Source organism: Lycium barbarum, chromosome 4 (genome assembly GCF_019175385.1).
Source record: "Lycium barbarum isolate Lr01 chromosome 4, ASM1917538v2, whole genome shotgun sequence".
Classification (NCBI taxonomy): domain Eukaryota; kingdom Viridiplantae; phylum Streptophyta; class Magnoliopsida; order Solanales; family Solanaceae; genus Lycium; species Lycium barbarum.
In genome coordinates, this window is record NC_083340.1 from 34,961,793 (window position 1) to 34,979,958 (window position 18,166).

General features: G+C 36.5%; 1 long non-coding RNA gene and 1 pseudogene across 1 annotated transcript; one reads left to right on the forward strand and one right to left on the reverse strand.

The window, feature by feature from the left end:
• Positions 1–1,697: 1,697 nt before the first annotated feature.
• LOC132638371 (uncharacterized) lies at positions 1,698–4,431 on the forward strand. The gene is made up of 4 exons (XR_009581700.1): positions 1,698–2,229; positions 2,332–2,372; positions 3,305–4,087; positions 4,186–4,431. It is a non-coding gene; the product is annotated as an uncharacterized LOC132638371 (long non-coding RNA).
• Positions 4,432–5,427: 996 nt separating this feature from the next.
• LOC132638372 (3-hydroxyisobutyryl-CoA hydrolase 1-like) lies at positions 5,428–6,507 on the reverse strand (annotated as a pseudogene).
• Between the last annotated feature and the right edge of the window lie 11,659 nt (positions 6,508–18,166).

The following is an 18,166-nucleotide window of genomic DNA, read 5'->3' on the forward strand; positions in this document are numbered from 1 at the left end:
ATAAGAGATTTAAAGCGATATGGAAATGAAATAATGCAAGCGACACAGATAATACAGGATAATCAGAGCACAGAAAATAACCGATAATAGCAGAAATCAGAGCAGATGACACAGGATAACCAAAGCACAGGAAATAACACATAATAACAGATAATAGCAGAAATCGGAGCACAAGAAATTATATTGCAATAATGCGACTACTAATAAGAACGGATAACGAGACTATCTACTAGCCTTCTACCCTAATTTGGGTCCTCTAAACCCTCCTTTTAGCTTGATGACTCTTATATACAAAAAATTAAAAAGTGACTTTTGTATAATAAAATCAAAATTGGATGACTACGATATAATTAGGGGAATCAAGTGGATATGCTTAAATAAAAAAGGAGAATAAGAAAAAAAAAAATCTATCCAAAGTTGGTTCATTAACTTTTGCATGTCAATAGATATAAATTTTTATGTTGAAAGAAAATAAAATAGTTGAAATTATTTCTACGTATAAGCAATTCATCATAAAAACTACCATGAAATAATAAAATTTTACGATGATGGGAGGACTTTTTTTTGTTTAAATATTGTATCTTACTTTTTTGATCAACTTAATTTTTTTTAAAATAAATTACTAAATATTCTTAACACCGTAAGATATTCTTATACTTTAATTTTGTTTAGTAACGGTATTCAACACTTTTATATTGGTAAATGACGATAAATAAATATGTGATCACTCAATCCTTAATATTGGATTATCTTAGTCGTAACATATTTCTCATATGGGAAAAAAATATATATATAGCAGGAACATCTTCTTCAAAGAAGTATTAAGTGTATACAATCTTATGTTACAGTAACATTTTTGTACCTCATAAATCAATATATATATATATATATATATATATATATATATATAATTATCTAATATTTTTTGCGGTGATTGAGGTTGACAGGGAATAACGTGCGAGGCACGTTTATAGAGACTAGTGTATTTAAAATATGTGTTTGATTTACACTATATTATTTTAGATAAAATTTTAACTTTTTTTTATTTTAATCTTGTTATTCTTAAAAGATTTTAGGGGAAGTGATTTAGAGAAGGAAAATATGTCATTTTATTTAACTTATCTTAAATTTATTTACATTAAAGTAAGAATTCGGCTAAATACATGATTAAATAATCTTAGAATTTATCCAGCAATTAAATTTCTTATTCTTGTATCAAATGATCCCCAAACATTCAAAATCTTACGATTGAAATTTATAACTCTCAATCAAAATTATAAATCTTCCATCTTCTAAGTTAATTGTGGAATTTTGAAAGGGATCAAATTAAAGGTTTGTGTCTATTGCTTATTACATTAAAAAAAAAAACTTTTTATTTTATTGAATTCGATTTAAAACTTTTTGATCAAAACATAATATGAATATACGTATAGAGATAACATGAATTTCTTAATTTTATTTTTAGAAATTCTTGTTATCTACTTTTACTTATTTTTTTAATATTTATTTGATTATGTTCGAGAGGATAATAAGTTTTTTTTTAATAAATGACATACTGAAATTAGAATATATTATTAATTATATACATTGTTTTCTATTTAAAATTTAAATTTTACTTGTATAATTTTGTTTTTAATAGAAGGGATTCTCAATATTGATTTTATTTGCATTTCTATTATTAGTAGAGGCATGATTGACTTATTGAAAAAAAAAACACCAAAGGATGTGTTGCAGCGGATAAGCTGCTCTTCTCTTTATCAGAGGTTTCGGGTTCTAGTCCTGAATATGAAAAAGTCTTTGGTAGGAAGCACATCCCCAAATGAGATCCTATGCGCGTGAATCCAGATATAATCGAGGCTGTACTAGACATCGGCGGGAAACAAAAAAAACTTATTGAAAAAAGATTTTTTTAAAAAACAAAATTTGAAAAAAAACTATTGAAATGTTATATTCCTACTAAAGTAGTATCATCGTCATCCTCATCAAGCAAACAAACAAACACTATCCATGGCGAGTATCAAAACTTTGCATTTGCTAAAACTAGCAAGAATTGTGACTGATTCTTTCTTCTTCAGTGTCACTAAAAATGGTATTTCCTCATTCCCACTGGCAATTAAGCCTAAGCATTCGACAGCTCAGCGAAGTTACTCTGTGAAATCGAGTGCTTTAGAGCCTCCTGATATTCCTCGTTTGGCTGAAAAAGCTCGAATTTCGCTAACCCTTCAAGAAGTAATTAATACCCATTTCATCTTTAAGTTTATTTTTATTTCACTCACTTTTCAACAAGTAATTATGGTTTGTTTTATTGGGTCTTGATTTATTTGTATGCAGGTTGAAGACTTCGCTCCCAAAATTCGACAAGTTATAGATTGGTACCTCTCTTTCTCTGCACTTTTCTCATTGGTTTATATTGAAAAAAGAATTAAGATAGTGTTCTAATGATTGAAAAGTTGTTGACATTTTAATCTTCTTTAGTTATTTATTGATATTAAGATTATTAGGGTTATGTTTGTTAAAATTCTTCAAACTCAAGAGTTGATTTATATCTTGCTCTTAATTCAAGTGCGTCCCTTCGATTACGTTGCTATCGCAATTCTGATTTCTTTTATGCTAAGTGTTTGGTAAAATGGAAGTTGAGACATCAGAATTTGCAAAGTAATGTGAACAGAAATTTTATTGATTTGGAATGAACATTGATTGAATATTAAAGGTTGTATGGTTACTTATTTAATAACTTAGAGGTGTTGTTATTTACTTTTATTTCAGTTGAGTTAGCTATGTTAAAGATAGTAGAGTTATATCTTAAAATGTGCCTTTTTCTTTTCCCCTCTTTGCCTAGGGAAGCAGGGTGGGGAACGGGGCAATTTGATGAGTTTTTGTCTAATTAATCACCTAAATTTGCCTTCAAGTTCCGAAAAATAACGTTCGGAGTTTTTTTTTCAAGTCAGAATTCCAGCTGTGCTAGAACTTTAAATAGTGTGGAACCTTTGAAGCTTGCTTGAGGTATTCGTCCAAGAACTTGGTGGAAACTTTAAGTATTTGTCTATCCAAGCTAACCGAAGGTTGAAAGCCTCAATCGATAATTCCATATACTTTTAGTGTTGGTACTTTTTGTAATTTTTCTTATTGTGCATTATCTACTTTTAGTGTTGTGATGCCTCTTGCAGAAATGTCGGGTAAGGCTGCGTACAATAGACCCTTGTGGTCCGGCCCTTCCCCGGAACCCGCGCATAGCGGGAGCTTAGTGCACCGGGCTGCCCTTTTTTTTATAGTGTTGTGATGCTCGCCTTCACTGGTGAAAGAGGTTTGGACAACTTCAAGCTGTCGATCTGGAGAGTATCGAACCAGCCATAAGGGCAGGTGAATACGTCAACTTCAACTTAATTGAATACTTCTCTTTGATTTTTTTTTCTTTCAAAGTTCTACTGTAATTTATTTTCTTGAAGATAATGTCATATGGTTCTCGAAATGGTTCTTGCTTCATTCAGCATCAAAAATGAGAAAATGGTATAAGAATGCCTGTCTTTTCATCTCTAGCCATAAGCACCAAAACAGATTGAGGTGACCCGCCACCAGATATGCCATGCTAAAAGATTTCGTTGACTGATTCTTAGTGTCAGCCATTGGACACCCAACAATGAAGAAATTTATCTCCTTGCAAATTGTAATCCATTGAAATAGAACAGCAATTAACGCCTTCCTCATCCTTTTGTTCTATTCTCTCACGTTCTAGTTTACTAGTGTAAACATGTGACAGCATCTTTAGGATGGATTCCTGGAAGAAGCTAACCATGCTAAGGTTAACAAACAATAAATTAAACAGTCAAAGGTTACTGTTCCTTTTGCATCTGGATCTTTCTTGGATTTAAAAATCTTTTGAAAGTTGAAACAGATTGCAAGAATCGGAATATTTTGTTGGATTTTCTTTGATGACTTGAGTGCTAATAACATCTAAGAGTGCAAGACTTTTGAACATCAAAACATTTGATGCGACATTAAATTTTATCCTTTTGGTAATTCTTTCTTGATCTGCGGATACTGAGGGAGATAATTTGCGCGACGACATACCTGAAAAGTTTGAGAATAGGTAATCTTGTTATCCTCCGCCTACTTTCTTTTATGTTATTTTGGCCCTGCGGTGTTCAGAGCAAACAAATGATTCTTGTATGCATTTTCCACTATTAGGGAAGAATTGATTTCTGCTGTGCCAAGCTTTGAGGAGCCTTACATCAAAGTTCCCAAAGTGTTGAATAAGGAGTGACATTATTTAGGTCATTTCGTTTCACTTCCAGGGGAAGACCATAATCTTATATATTTTGATCAGTAGATGGAAGACCAGACATCATCCCTCCAAAATCTTTTTCAAGATGTATCTTGATGCAACATGTAACACAACTATACTTCTGCTGCCTGTTAGTTATCTCTATTCATTTTTCCTATTACTCATCTAATCTAAGTATCTGAATTGGTGTTCTTGACATTTCCTTCTTTTACAAAATTATCTATAGCCATGTCATAGACTTTTTATTTAAAAAAAAAGACTTATAACCTGTTTAACCGAGCTTCTAAAATCTGTGTTTAGAAAAGTGTTGTTTGTTAGAAGTGCTCTTTCAAAAAGTAATTTTGGAGAGAAGCAGTTTGTGTTTGGCTAATTAATTTGAAAATCACTTTTTCCGATATTAGAATAGCAATTTGTGCTTGGTCAAAAGTGCTTCCAGAAAAAACTACTTTTTTCCAACTTCTGAAAAATAGCTTCTACGTTCCATTAAAAAAAAACAGAGAGAGAAAGGGCAGCCCGGTACACTAAGCTTCGCTATGCGCGGGTTCCAGGGAAGGGCTGGACCACAAGGGTCTATTGTACGCCACCTTACCCTGCATTTCTGCAAGAGGTTGTTTCCACGACTCGAACCCGTGAAGCATCTACTTTTCCTTCCAAAAATTATTATGAAGATGGATCACAATTCACATATCATATAATTGAAAGAAAAAAAAAGATTTTTGGCCTAATTCAATTCCAAAATCTAACTCAAGAGATGAGAAACTTTTGTGCTTAACTCAATCCCATGAGTTAAATTCATAGGATGAGAATTGACCAAGATCATATGAAGAATCCAACTTTATTTTTCCAGCCAAGACTAGTACGCAGGTTCTCGCATTGCAATAAATTAAGATCGATACATTATCTCTGATTACAGAAACTACACGGCAAATTATTTAGTAGTACAATCTACCATTGTGCTTGAGGGTGGACATCAGAATTCAATCAAATGATGTGCATATCTGTATACACAACTCTGACAAGTATTGTATAGCAATGTACCTTTCCTTAGGCTTGATTTTTGGCATTTCATATATTGGAGTGATGTGCATTTATTGGTGTACCACTTCCTAATAAAAAAAAAAGTTTTAAAATGATGTAGTGAAGAGGCAACATGCTGTAGAGAAGTGAATTTTAAAGTTTGGCAATTGCATATGGAGGCAAGTTTGATCTTGGAGGCAGCTTTAGGTCTTGCCAATCTTCATCATCTATCTTGGAGAAGTAACGATCAACATCATCATCTGTAATTAGTTGTAGTCTGGAGGGCTCCCACTTCGGATTTCTATCCTTGTCGATGAGTATGGCTCTGCATCCCTCGAAAAAATCTTTGTTGAATTCTCCCCTAATCACATGACAAGCTATCCTATACTCTTGAATAAGGCAACTACCAACACCTTGCAGCCTCCCCTCTCTTAGTGATCTTAATGAAATCTTAAGACTTGTTGGGGATGCTTTCTTCAGCGATTGGATGGTTGAAGAGATCCGGTACTCATCCTTCTTGTTCAAAGCCTCATAATTTTCAAGAGAAGATATGATTTCTTCGATTGTTCTCCGAGAGAAGCAATGGTCAATAATCGTCATCTTGTGATAAGAACTTCCTGCTTTCAGCTTTGGTATGTTAGAGAAGCGACTAATGATGGCAGAAATAACATCTGGATCACTCGTATTGACTTTAATTAGTGCTTGTTCCAAAATGGCAACCTCTCTAAGGGTACAAAATGAGTTGCTAGACCACAAGCAAGCATTTCAGCACCATCTAACCTAGCACCAGTAAGACCAGCATATTCCCCGAAGAATCCTGGATGCCTTGAATAAAAGTAAGAAGCACCTACATCAGGAATGAGTCCCATAGCTGTTTTAGGCATAGCACAAACCGACTTCTCTGTTGCAACCCGAAATCTACGATGTAGAGAAGCACCAAGTCCGCCTCCCATGACAATTCCGTTAAGGATGGAAACCTAGGGTTTACTATATGTTGCCATCACATAGTTAAGGGTGTACTCTTGACGGGGATAATCAGCAACCCATTTCCAGTTACCTTGGCGAATATTACGAACAAAAGCTGTAACATCACCACCAACACAGAAAGCCCTTCCATTTCCCTTCAATATTATTATCTTCACATTTGAATCTCCTTCACTTGCATGGAAAAGTTACAACAGCCGAGAAATCATTTGATAAGAAAGTGCATTCAACTGCTTAGGCCTATTTAATATGAATGTTCTAACACTTGCTCTCTCCTCCACCAAAACCTCATTGGTTCTGCCATTGTTAGAAAATGTTTGAGCCATGGTATGTGGCTCTCAACTTCTTTGGGAATTTGAGACTGATTAGCTGAGTGTTGCAAATTTATTGTTGCAGCCCCGGGGCTAATTTTTTCCATTGACCAACGACCTATTGAACACATTTTTTGTGTGTCTTTTAAGTAACTGGACTAACAGTTGTATGTTCCAAAATTCTTTCATGTATTACTTTTTTTTTTCACACGTTTCATCTTAGCCCCATCTCCATGGGACCATTACCCATTATATGGTTTCTCCATGACACTTTGTTGTTTCCGACGCGCACACATGCGGTGTACAATTAATAAGGTGATAAGATTATCGAATATCTTCCTGTAAAGACTTGTGATTAATCATCCACTAAATTAAACTAATGTTAATTATTTAAACAAGAAATAAAACTCACTCAAAGTTATTATTATAAACTAACTAAAAATAAAAATAAAACAAATAATGACTTTAACCAAGAAAGCGCAGATTTTTATGTTATCAATGAGATGAAATCGATCTACGGCTACAGACTATCTAACAATCACGTTGTATTCTTCAATTGATTCAACTTCTTAATTTATCTGGATTATTGATTAACAGGGTTAATATTGCTCACAATATTCCGTCGAATATATGCTCGTCTATTCAAGTTGACCTATATGTCAACAGAATAAGGATTAACAAGAACGTATTCGAATTTCCTGTATGATAATCAAGCAAGGCAATTAACACGTCTATCATAATCACGAATCCATTTTCTGATGCTTGGGTTCAAGAGCTCACTCTATTTAATTTATATGCAACCTATAGTTCCCACTCTCGAGTTCAACTAGATTCGTAGATAGTATGCAATTGATGATGACGCAATCAAATAATTGAGCTCCGGATTAAATAAATAAATAAATACGATAAACTAATTAATTGAAATTAATATTTTAATAATAAAGGTCATGAAAAAATCATTGAAAAATATAAGTTTAGCTCCACATAGATATGAAAGAAATACAATAAATCATCCAAAGAAACACAAAGACGAGCAATATAGGGAAGAAAAGGTAAAATCCAACAAATTTCAGCTTCCATAACGACTCCTAGCTCTCTCCAGGTCAAAAGTTTTCTTCAAAACGCATTTAAAAATTATTTATAGGGATAGAAAAAGTCCTAGATGAAATAACCAAGTTAAAAAGGAATTGGGAAAAATTGAGCTCCTAAATATCAGCTTGGGACAGCCTCGCATTGGACAAAGCGACCCATTGCTTCTTCTTCGCACATTGAAGTTCCGTAGGTGACTCATTTAGGGTGTGTGGAAAATATTTTTCAATTTTCTCATGTTCGTTTGGTCAAAACTTTTGGAAAACAAGTTCTTCAAAAATGGAAAAATGACTTCCCTAATCAAAGTAGGGAAAACAAGTCAACAATTGGCATTTCACCAATCGCCCTACCACCACCCAACCCCCCCCCCCCCCCCCCCCAACCACCAAACCCCAACAACTAAGTGTGGTCATGGTACGGTATTTGAAACTTCGGTTCGGTAATTTCGATTTTCGGTATTTAAAAATACTATACCATTACCATATCAAATTAATTCTGTATGATCCGGTACATTACCATATCAAATTAATTTTGTATGATCCGGTATTTTTAAGTTCGGTTTCGGTATTTTGCGGTACGATAATTCGGTAACCATAGTTTGTTCGACTACGACTTACATATATACATATTATAAATAATTATGACTTCGGCTATTCACGAAACGTCTCAATTATATTATACTAACACCTTACACGTGTAAAAATATTCAAAATAAAGTACAACCAATGCCCTTCGTTAATTAATTACACAAAAAGGGCATTTCAATCAACTATATCATACTAACATCTTACACATGTAAAAATATTCAAAAGAAAGTACAAGCAATTCCAACGTCTAAACAATTAGTTTGTTCTAATACTAATTATATATTTGTTAGTATTATATATATATATATATATATATATATATATATATATATATATATGTGTGTGTGTGTGTGTGTGTGTGTGTGTGTGTGTGTGTGTGTGTGTGTGTGAATTGTATATGTAACTATATGGAATACTTCGGTATGGTATATTTGGTATTTCGGTATTTTCTTTATCAATACCGAATACCGTACCAAAGACCAAATTTTTCAAAAATGCATACCAAATACCATAATACCGAAATCGCAGTATCAAAAATTTCAATTTCGGTATGGTAATCGGTATATACTGTACCGTGCCCACCCCTACGCACAACCCCACGCACCTCCCCCACCCAACACCCCTCCACCACACCCCACCACCACCCTCCCCCCCCCCCCCACCCTAATTTTTAAGTTTTTTAATTTATATTTTTTGGGTTTTCTACACCACCCATCCCCCCCCCCCCCCCACCCACAAAAAAAATTAATTCTTTTTTTAAAGAATTTTAAAAAAAAAATTGGTTTTCTACTACCCCCCCCCCCCCCGCCCCAACACCCCACCACCCCCTCTAATTATTTTTTTTATTATTTTGGTTTTCTATGACTCCCCGGCCCAACACCCCCTCCATGAAAAATAATGGGAAAATTTCATAAATGACTACTATTTGGGGGTTTTCTTTTCCGCATAGCTACAGTTTAGCTATTTACTTTTCGTGGCAAACATATAGCTAAGCGCTTGTTTCATGTTGTATTCGCTATTAAGTGTCACTGTATTCATGAATACAGTCATTAAAATTTGCTAAATTTTGTATTCAATTTAAATGTATTCAAATCAACCGTATTCATTATGGTTACTTTTACAGTGTATTCACTTTATTATATTTAATCGATTGTATAAAAAAAACAGAATTTGCAATAAAAAAGTTAACAAATACACTCAAAAAATTGAATACAAAGAAATAAAATTCACTCTTTTCATTTGTATACACTTCAAAAATTAATGTATTCATTTTTATACAAAAAATAAAATTAACAATACACTCAAAAACAGAATACAAGAAAATAAAATACACAAAACACTGAATTGTAAGCCAAAAAATTAATGAATACACTGAATTGTATGCCAAAGATTTAATGAATACACTAAAAAAATGATTTTCCAAATTCGGCACCGGAATCTGACCGGAAAACTCACCGCCGGCCAGATTCCGACAAAGCAAAATCTGACCAGAACTAAGTAGATCCGGTCAGATCCGGCCAAGATCTAACTGGATCTGACCGTGAAAACTCAAAATCCACCTCGTCAACATCCTTCATCCACTTCCAACAGAAATGGTGCAAATACCTTAACATACTGACCTTGAAACATGCTCAATCATAATTATCTTACAACATATACTTTCGTTATCTTTATTATCTATTTAACACATTACTTACTACTTCATTAGAAAAAGATTTCCAGTGAATCATCGGAAAAATATTTGCACGTACCCGGTTCATGCCCCAAGCTAAGAAGAAGAGTAACCAAAAGTTAGAGAGAGGAGGAGAGAGTAAATCGGAAGAGATTGAGAGACAATGAGAGAGAAAATGAGTTGATCAGGGGGAAAATATGAATACAAGCCTTATGTTGCGGTTGATTTTTAATTTTAACTGTGTTTAAATGTTTTAGTTATGTACAGTAATTGATATACACCTTTTAGTTATGAAATGTAATTAATTTAAAGTATAGCTACTAGATATAAATAAGGCCTAATGTTATCTACACCATGTAGATTTCCCAAAAATAATTTCTTTTAAAAGAAATTTTTTTGAAAAGGTATCTTTTTATATTTGGGTTTTCTACTACCCTTCCCCCCGGCCCAACACCCCCTCCATAAAAAATAATTACTTTTAAAAGAAAATATTTTGAAAAGTTATTTTTTTATATTTGAGTTTTCTACTACCCTTCCCCCCCCCCCCCCCCCCCCAAACCAAAAATAATTTATTTCAAAAAAGTTTTGAAAAAGAAGTCTTTTTTTTTCTACACCCACCCCTTACCCCCTCGCAAATTTTCTACTTCATTTTTAGTTTTACCCTTATAAAAAATTTATAAAAATGAAAAGTTTGTGTAATTAAATTTGGTTTGGGGTGGGTTGTAGTTGGGGGTGGGGTGGGGTTGGTGGTGGGGTGGATAAGAATCTTTTTTCCATTTTTTATAAAAGTTAAATAAAATTATGAAATAGAAACTTTGGGAGGGGTTGGTGGGTGGGAGGGTTGGATAGAGCGGTGGTGCGGGGTGGGGTGTGGGTGGGTGGTGGTGTGGGGTAGGGGTGGGCGAAAATGAAGTGGTTGGAGGGTGGAGGGTGGGTGGGGGGGGGGGATTTTGTTGGGGCTGGAGGGTGGGTGTGTGGGGTAGGGTGGGTGTGGGGGTTGGTGTGGTATGGGATGGTGGATTTGGTGGAGCATGGGTGATATTTTCCGAAAAATATTTTCTACCAATCAATCGAACATGAAAAAATAAGTAAGAAATTCACTTATTTCCACTAACCAATCGAACACGAGAAAATAAGTAGAAATACACTTATTTTCCAAAAGCACCTTTTTATGTTTTCCTCCGTACCGAACAAACCCTTAACTTCAATGATTTTCTGCCTAACTTTTGCTTTCAACGTGCTTCCTTCCTTACAAATTTCCAATTGCTAAGATCAAAGAGCTACTTCAATTGTTCCTGTTTTTTCTGGAATCATTACTTCATCCAATGTAAAGTAATGATTGCAAGTAATCACTATTTGATGATTGGATCCATTTTCCTTCCTATATATTAGTAAGTTTTGCTTCAAATTCCATCTCGTACCTACAAAGTAAAAATATGATATTAAGCATAAGTTATTAAAATTAATAGCAGACGAAAATTAAAAGTATTAAAATGTGAGACAAATAATAACATAATTATGCATTTTAGACCGAATATCGAACATTATTGCCCGTTACACTTAAGTGTCCAATTTAGTCCCCACCTACTTGGAAAAATCTAACAATGACTAAGAAGCAACATTCAAAAATCAAATATAATTTCCAAAAGAAAATTAGTTAAACCTTTGGCACCCAATATATAAAAGAACCTCAACATCTCGCACCATCAACTTCCTGCTGAACTTGTCACTGAAATCCGCAAATGTCCAACTTCTGGAGACTCTGCTGGTTTGGTTGGGGAAGAAGTTATCCCGGGATAATGAATCCCGGATTTAGTTATCCTGGGATTGTTATTTCACCCTCAATGTAAGATAAAAAAACACTACAGTCCCAGGATGACTTATATCGGGATTAGTTATCCCACGATTTTATCCCAACCAAACGTGGGATAAGGCGGTACTAAATTTTTATCTCAGGACTATTTTTGCTTACCCATCATACCAAACGACCCCCTAGGTTCTTCTCTAGCATAAAGAAATTCGTACATAAATTTAAGTTTTGTTTAAAATAAAAATATAAAAAATAATAAAAAGAAGTTAGACAGAAGAACATACTGAAATAAGATTGAATTATACGGAACATATGACCCGAAAATATATAGATAATGACAGTTTATTACATTAACAAACCTCACAGATTATCGAAATTAATTAGACTACCCAAGTTAATATACAAACCAATAATATTTGCTAGGGTGTGGATGGACTTCGTGTGTATCTTCATTTGTTTTTTTTATCTTCCATGGAGGGTTTAGATTGATATACTTCTGTCTTCACATCATACTTCATTTTTAAAAAATTCTTCTCCTTCTGGACAAAAATAAAAAGTAGTCTAAATAAGTTAGGACGAATTTTAACGAAGATGAATCTAGTATATACTGATCCCTCCGTCTCTGTAAAGACACAAGGTTATTCCAAGTGAGAACCTTGTGACCCAACATCGACTCTTGGTGATGGATCTGGATATCAAAAGGAAGAGGAAGAAGAGGGGCGTGAATGACAAACCAATGATCAAATGGGGGAGTTTGACAATGACCAGTGCCCAAGAGATGAGAGCTATGGGGGCGTGGAAGAGTAGTGAGGATGCGAGCAGTATGTGGGATAGAACGGTCAGTTACATTAGAGAAGCAGCTAGAGAGGTGTTGGGGGTCTCGAAAGGTAACCGCGGTAGGCATCAAGGGGACTGGTGGTGGAATGGAGAAGTCCAAGGCAATGTGGAAGCAAAGAAGGTGGCGTATGTGAAGTTGGTAGCAAGCTAGGATGCGGAGGAGAAGCAGACGAACAAGGAAAGATACAAGATGGCGAGGAAGGAGGCAAAGCTAGTGGTTACGGCCGCGAAGACGACAACATTCGAACTTGTATGCAGAACTAGAGGACAACGACAGGGATAAGAAGTTGTACAGGTTAGCCAAGGAAAGGAAGAAGAGGGCATGTGACCTGGATCAAGGGAAGTGCATCAAGGATGAGGATGGCAAAGTATTGGTGGAGGATGCTCTTATTTGAAGGAGATGGTAGTCGTACTTCCATAAACTCTTGCACGAAGAAGGGGATAGAGACATTGTGTTAGGAGATTTGGAGCACTCCGAAAGATATCGCGATTTTGGATATTGTAGGAGTATAAAGGTCGAGGAGCTTAAGGGTGGTGCTATTTGTAGGATGCGCAGGGGGAGATTCACCGGGCCTGACGAGATCCCGCTGGAATTTTAGAAGAGCGCAGGCATGGCAGGTTTGGAGTGGCTGACTGCGTTGTTTAATGTTACACCTTGGAAATTTCGTGTCGCTCGCATTAGGAATATGCTAACGTAAACCTAAAGTGGACATGAAGCCCTTGTAAGGTTAAGAAGGGTATTTGACAATGCTAAGTGTATGTCTTAAGGTTTCGAAGTTATATGAAGCAATGGAAGTAAGTTCGTCGGAGGAAGTCTAGGTTGTGTCATGTTTGGAAAGCTTTCACACCATGTGAGTTTCACATTTCCTAGCATCACTTTGAGGGGGATATATAAGGCCCCTTATAAGGTTAATGAAGTTCCATACAAGTGCCAAGAAGGTTCCATAAGGATTGGAGGTCAAACGAATCGAAAAGATTGCGATTTCGCGAAATCGGGGAAATTGGGGTAGTGTGCGGTCGCACATTGAGTATGCTGACCCTTACACTTCACACACACTGCTAATTTTGGGCATACTCACTGGCCAGCACCACCCCTAAGTGGTGGGGATAGTGTGCGGCCGCACACTCAGTGTGCAAGGTCGCATACTCTCCGCAAAGTGAGTCGGGGTGTGATTTGGCCACCTTTTTAAATCCCAAACGGCCCCAAATTCATTTCCACCTTTACAAACTTATTTACCTACCTTTCTAGGGGATTCCTAAGAGTTATTGAAGGTTCCCTAACCCTCTACCCCTTTTCATGTCATCTGAGGAGAGAATCAACATCAAAACTCAAAGGTGATCCAAGGAAGGTGATTGTTCTTGTTTTTCTTCAAAGTTGTGGTGAACTTGAGCTTGGAGGAAGTTGAGGGGGGTGAATCTATTTGATTACAAGGTATTTTTCTCATCTTATTCTTATGGTTTAGTTGATATAAAGGTTTAGTACCCCTTAGAAAGGAAAAGAATTAAAGTGGAGAAGCCATGGATGGTGTAATGGAGAAGATGACTATGAGTGAACTTAAAAGGGGGATTTTGGCCCAACTTGGAATTAAATTGAATATAGCTTCTTGATGTGATATCATGGATGTTGTCATTATTTTTGGGGAGTTGTTTTGCCATATGGTGGAAGTTGATAAAATAGGGGAAGTGCTGCCCAAATTTCGTTAACTCGTTAATTATGCTAGTTTGAACTTAAGAGTGTTTCTTCAAGACTTAACTTTAGTATGATCCTCTTGAATGTAGACTTTTCGAATTGGAAGGAGAACGTAAAGTGATTAAGGAGACGTTAACGTATGTTAAGACTATCATTTCCTTCATTGTGACATGATCTTATGATGTGAACAAACGAGTTTCCATATTACTCTACTCTTACAAATACTATGAGTACTTCAGTCTTTGACGTTCCTATACCCCAATTATGATTATTCCTTCTGTTCATAGGTCTTGAGATTCCTTATATTGATGATGTTAGCTCAAAAGATGTTCATCGGAGATAGTACGACCTTGTGTCACTCCGAGAGTTCTATGTATTCAGTTTATACATGGATTGTATTCATATATTCATATGCATATTGACCCGTGACCCGAAGGCGTTATATACGCATATATTATATGTATATGGGGTATAGGGGAAAGGGATAGGCGTTATATCCGCATTACCACCTGATCAGCTGGTGCACCATGATGATGATATATGGATCGGGTTGCATGTTCCGTAGCAAAATATATATGATGATGATGATCGCCGCAGAGAGACCGATGGGATATGAGATAATAGATCGGGCTGAACGTTCCTCAACACTATGACATATATATATATATATATATATATATATATATATATATATATATATATGTGTGTGTGTGTGTGTGTGTGTGTGTGTGTGTGTGTGTGTGTGTGTGTGTGTGTGATTATCATTGAGAGCATGCATATTATGCGCCACAGAGGCATGGTCAGTATACAGATTTATGCAAATATTATTAGATTCTCAGTCACACAGATGCATTCAGACAGTCAGTTTGGCTTTTGAGTTTCAGATTCCGTTCACGATTCTTATGCTTATGTTACTCCTATGCCTTACATACTGAGTACATTATCCGTACTGATTCCCTTATTGATCGGGGGCTGCGTTCATGCCCGCAGGTTCAGGTAGACAGACAGGCGGTCCAGCTTAGTAGGACCTCTACCCAGCGGTGGTTAGTGCGCTCCATTTGATCCGGAGCTGCAGTTTATTTTGTTATGTCATTATTTTGAGATGTATATGCATATGGGTATGACGGGGCCCTGTACCGTCCTTTCTACAACTTTATGCTCCAGTAGAGGTCTGTAGACAGTTGTATGTATTTGACAGATGAAGTAGCCTTGTCGACTCCTATTCTTTTGTGTACAGTATATGTGGCGGCCTAGTCGGCTTGCATTGTTCCTTCCATCTTATATATATATATATATATATATATATGTGTGTGTGTGTGTGTGTGTGTGTGTGTGTGTGTGTGTGCAGATTGTACAGAGTTCATGATGTCTTCCTTCCTTCAGATAGTATAAGTTCAGTTTGAGTTATGTATGGGCCCTTGTTATCCAGATACGAGTATAGGGGTGTGTGGTCACTAGAGATCAGGCACTCGTCACGGCTCATCGGTTTGGGTCGTGACATTTAATGTCATTTTTAAGAAGACGAAAATGCCCGACAAATCAAGGTGGAGCACGATGGTTCCTTTGTACAAGAACAAGGGTGACATTTTGAGTTGTAACAACTATAGGGGTATCAAGCTGCTAAGCCACACTATGAAAGTTTAGGAGAGGGTAGTGGAGATGAGGGTGGGGAGAGGCGTGTCTATTTTCGAGAACCAGTTCGGGTTCATGCCGGGGCGCTTGACTATAAAAGTCATTCATCTTATACTGAGGCTGATGGAGCGGTATAGGGAGAGAAAGAAAGAACTACATATGGTATTCATCGACCTAGAAAAGGCTTACGACAAAGTCATAAGGGAGATTCTGTGGAGGTGCTTGGAGGCTAGAGGTGTACATGTGGCGTACATTAAGGCGATTAAGGATATGTACGATGGAGTCAAGACCCGGGTAAGGACAGTGGTAGGAGACTTGAAGTACTTTCCAGTGATGACAGGGTTGCACCTAGGATCAGCTCTTAGCCCATTTTTGTTTGCCTTGGTGATGTTGACGCAACAAATCCAAGGTGAGGTGCCATGGTGTATGTTATTCGCAGACGACATAGTTTTGATTGACGAGACTCGCAGCAGATTTAATGCTAAGCTGGAGGGTTGAAGACAGACTCTGGAGTCTAAAGGGTTCAGGTTGAGTAGGACCAAGACAGATACTTGGAGTGCAAGTTCAGTAGCGAGAAGCAGAAGGTACGGCTGGGCATAAAACACCAAAAATCGAATTATCGAACCGAATCGGGGATTTTGGTAATTCAGTATTTCGGTTTTTTATTCAATTTTCAGGAATAAAATTTAAAAAATACAGTATTCAGTTTCGGTATTCGATATTCGGTTTAAGATAAAAATACCATTCGATAATTTGGTATTACCGAATACCGAAATAATTTTATGTCGTCCTTGTTTACCTGTATGCTTTCCTGCTCATCCCTAAATTGAAGATCCGTGCTTTAGTTGAGTTAACGCGATCATTGCAAACTAAAGGTTGGTTTTGGTTCCAAATCTTTTACCTTTGCACTTGGAGTGTTAGATATCTGAGAAAAGGCAGGGATTGCTTCTTACGTGATTATGTTATTGGAAACATTTATCCTAGCAAGCTCATCAACGGAAGCCATTATATATATAGGGGAATGAGCTTGGCTGGTGATGATCTTCGACTTACCGAATATCGTACATAACCGAAGTTTGATTTATCGATTACCGAATTACCAAACCGAAGTTTGAAAGTTCGGTATTTGGTATCTACTTTCAATTACCAAATTACCGAACCTGAACTTTGAAAACACCGAACCGAATACCGAACACCCACCCCTAGCAAGAGGTGGATGTGGAAGTGAAGCTGCGTGCTTAGGCCATTCAAAAGAAAGGAAGTTTCAAGTATCTTGGATCTATTATTCAAGGAAATTGAGAGATTGACGATGATGTCACACATCGTATTCGTACAGGGTGGATGAAATGGAGGCTCGCATCCGGAGTCTTGTGTGATAAGAAGGTGCCACCTAAAGTTAAAGGTAAGTTTAACAGAGTGGTGGTCAGATGAACTATGTTGTATGGGGCGAAGTGTTGACCAGTCAAGAACTCGTACGTTCAGAAGATGAAAGTTGCGGAAATGAGGATGCTGCGATGGATGTGTGGCCATACGAGGAAAGACAAGATAAAAAATGAAGACATCCGGGGCAAGGTGGGAGTGGTCTCTGTAGAGTATAAGATGCGGGAAGCGAACTACGATCGTTCGGGCATGTGCAGAGGAGATTCGCAGATGCCTCAGTTAGGAGGTGTGAGAGACCGGCTATAGACACTTTTAGGAGGGGTAGAGGTAGGCCGAAGAAGTATTGAAGAGAGAAGATTAGACAGGACATGGCGCATGTCCGACTTACCGAGGACATGACCTTAGATAGGAGGTTATGGAGGACACGAATTAGGGTATAAGGTTAGTTGTTAGCCGAGTCTGTTATACTAGTAGTCTTAGTATTACTCTTGTCGTCTCTTGTCCTTTGATTTATGCTACTATATGTTGTTTCTTGTACTTCGATTGTCTTATTTATAGATGGTAGCTACTGCTCCTTTTTTCAGACTGTTTTATCATGATTTTTTCGCTTTCATTATTTTCATTTTCATACTACTTTGAATTGCTTGTCCTTATCTGACATTTTCTTTGCCATGCTTTCTCTTGAGCCAAGGATCTTTCAGAAACAGCCTCCTTACCTTCCAAGGTAGGGGTAAGGTCTGTGTACACTTTATCTTCCCCAGACCCTCTTACATTGTGGGATTCCACTCGATATGTTGTTGTTGTTGTTGCATGTTTGACTTGACACATCCCTTATTAATAAAATGATAAGTTTACTTTATCACCCTGTGAGTATA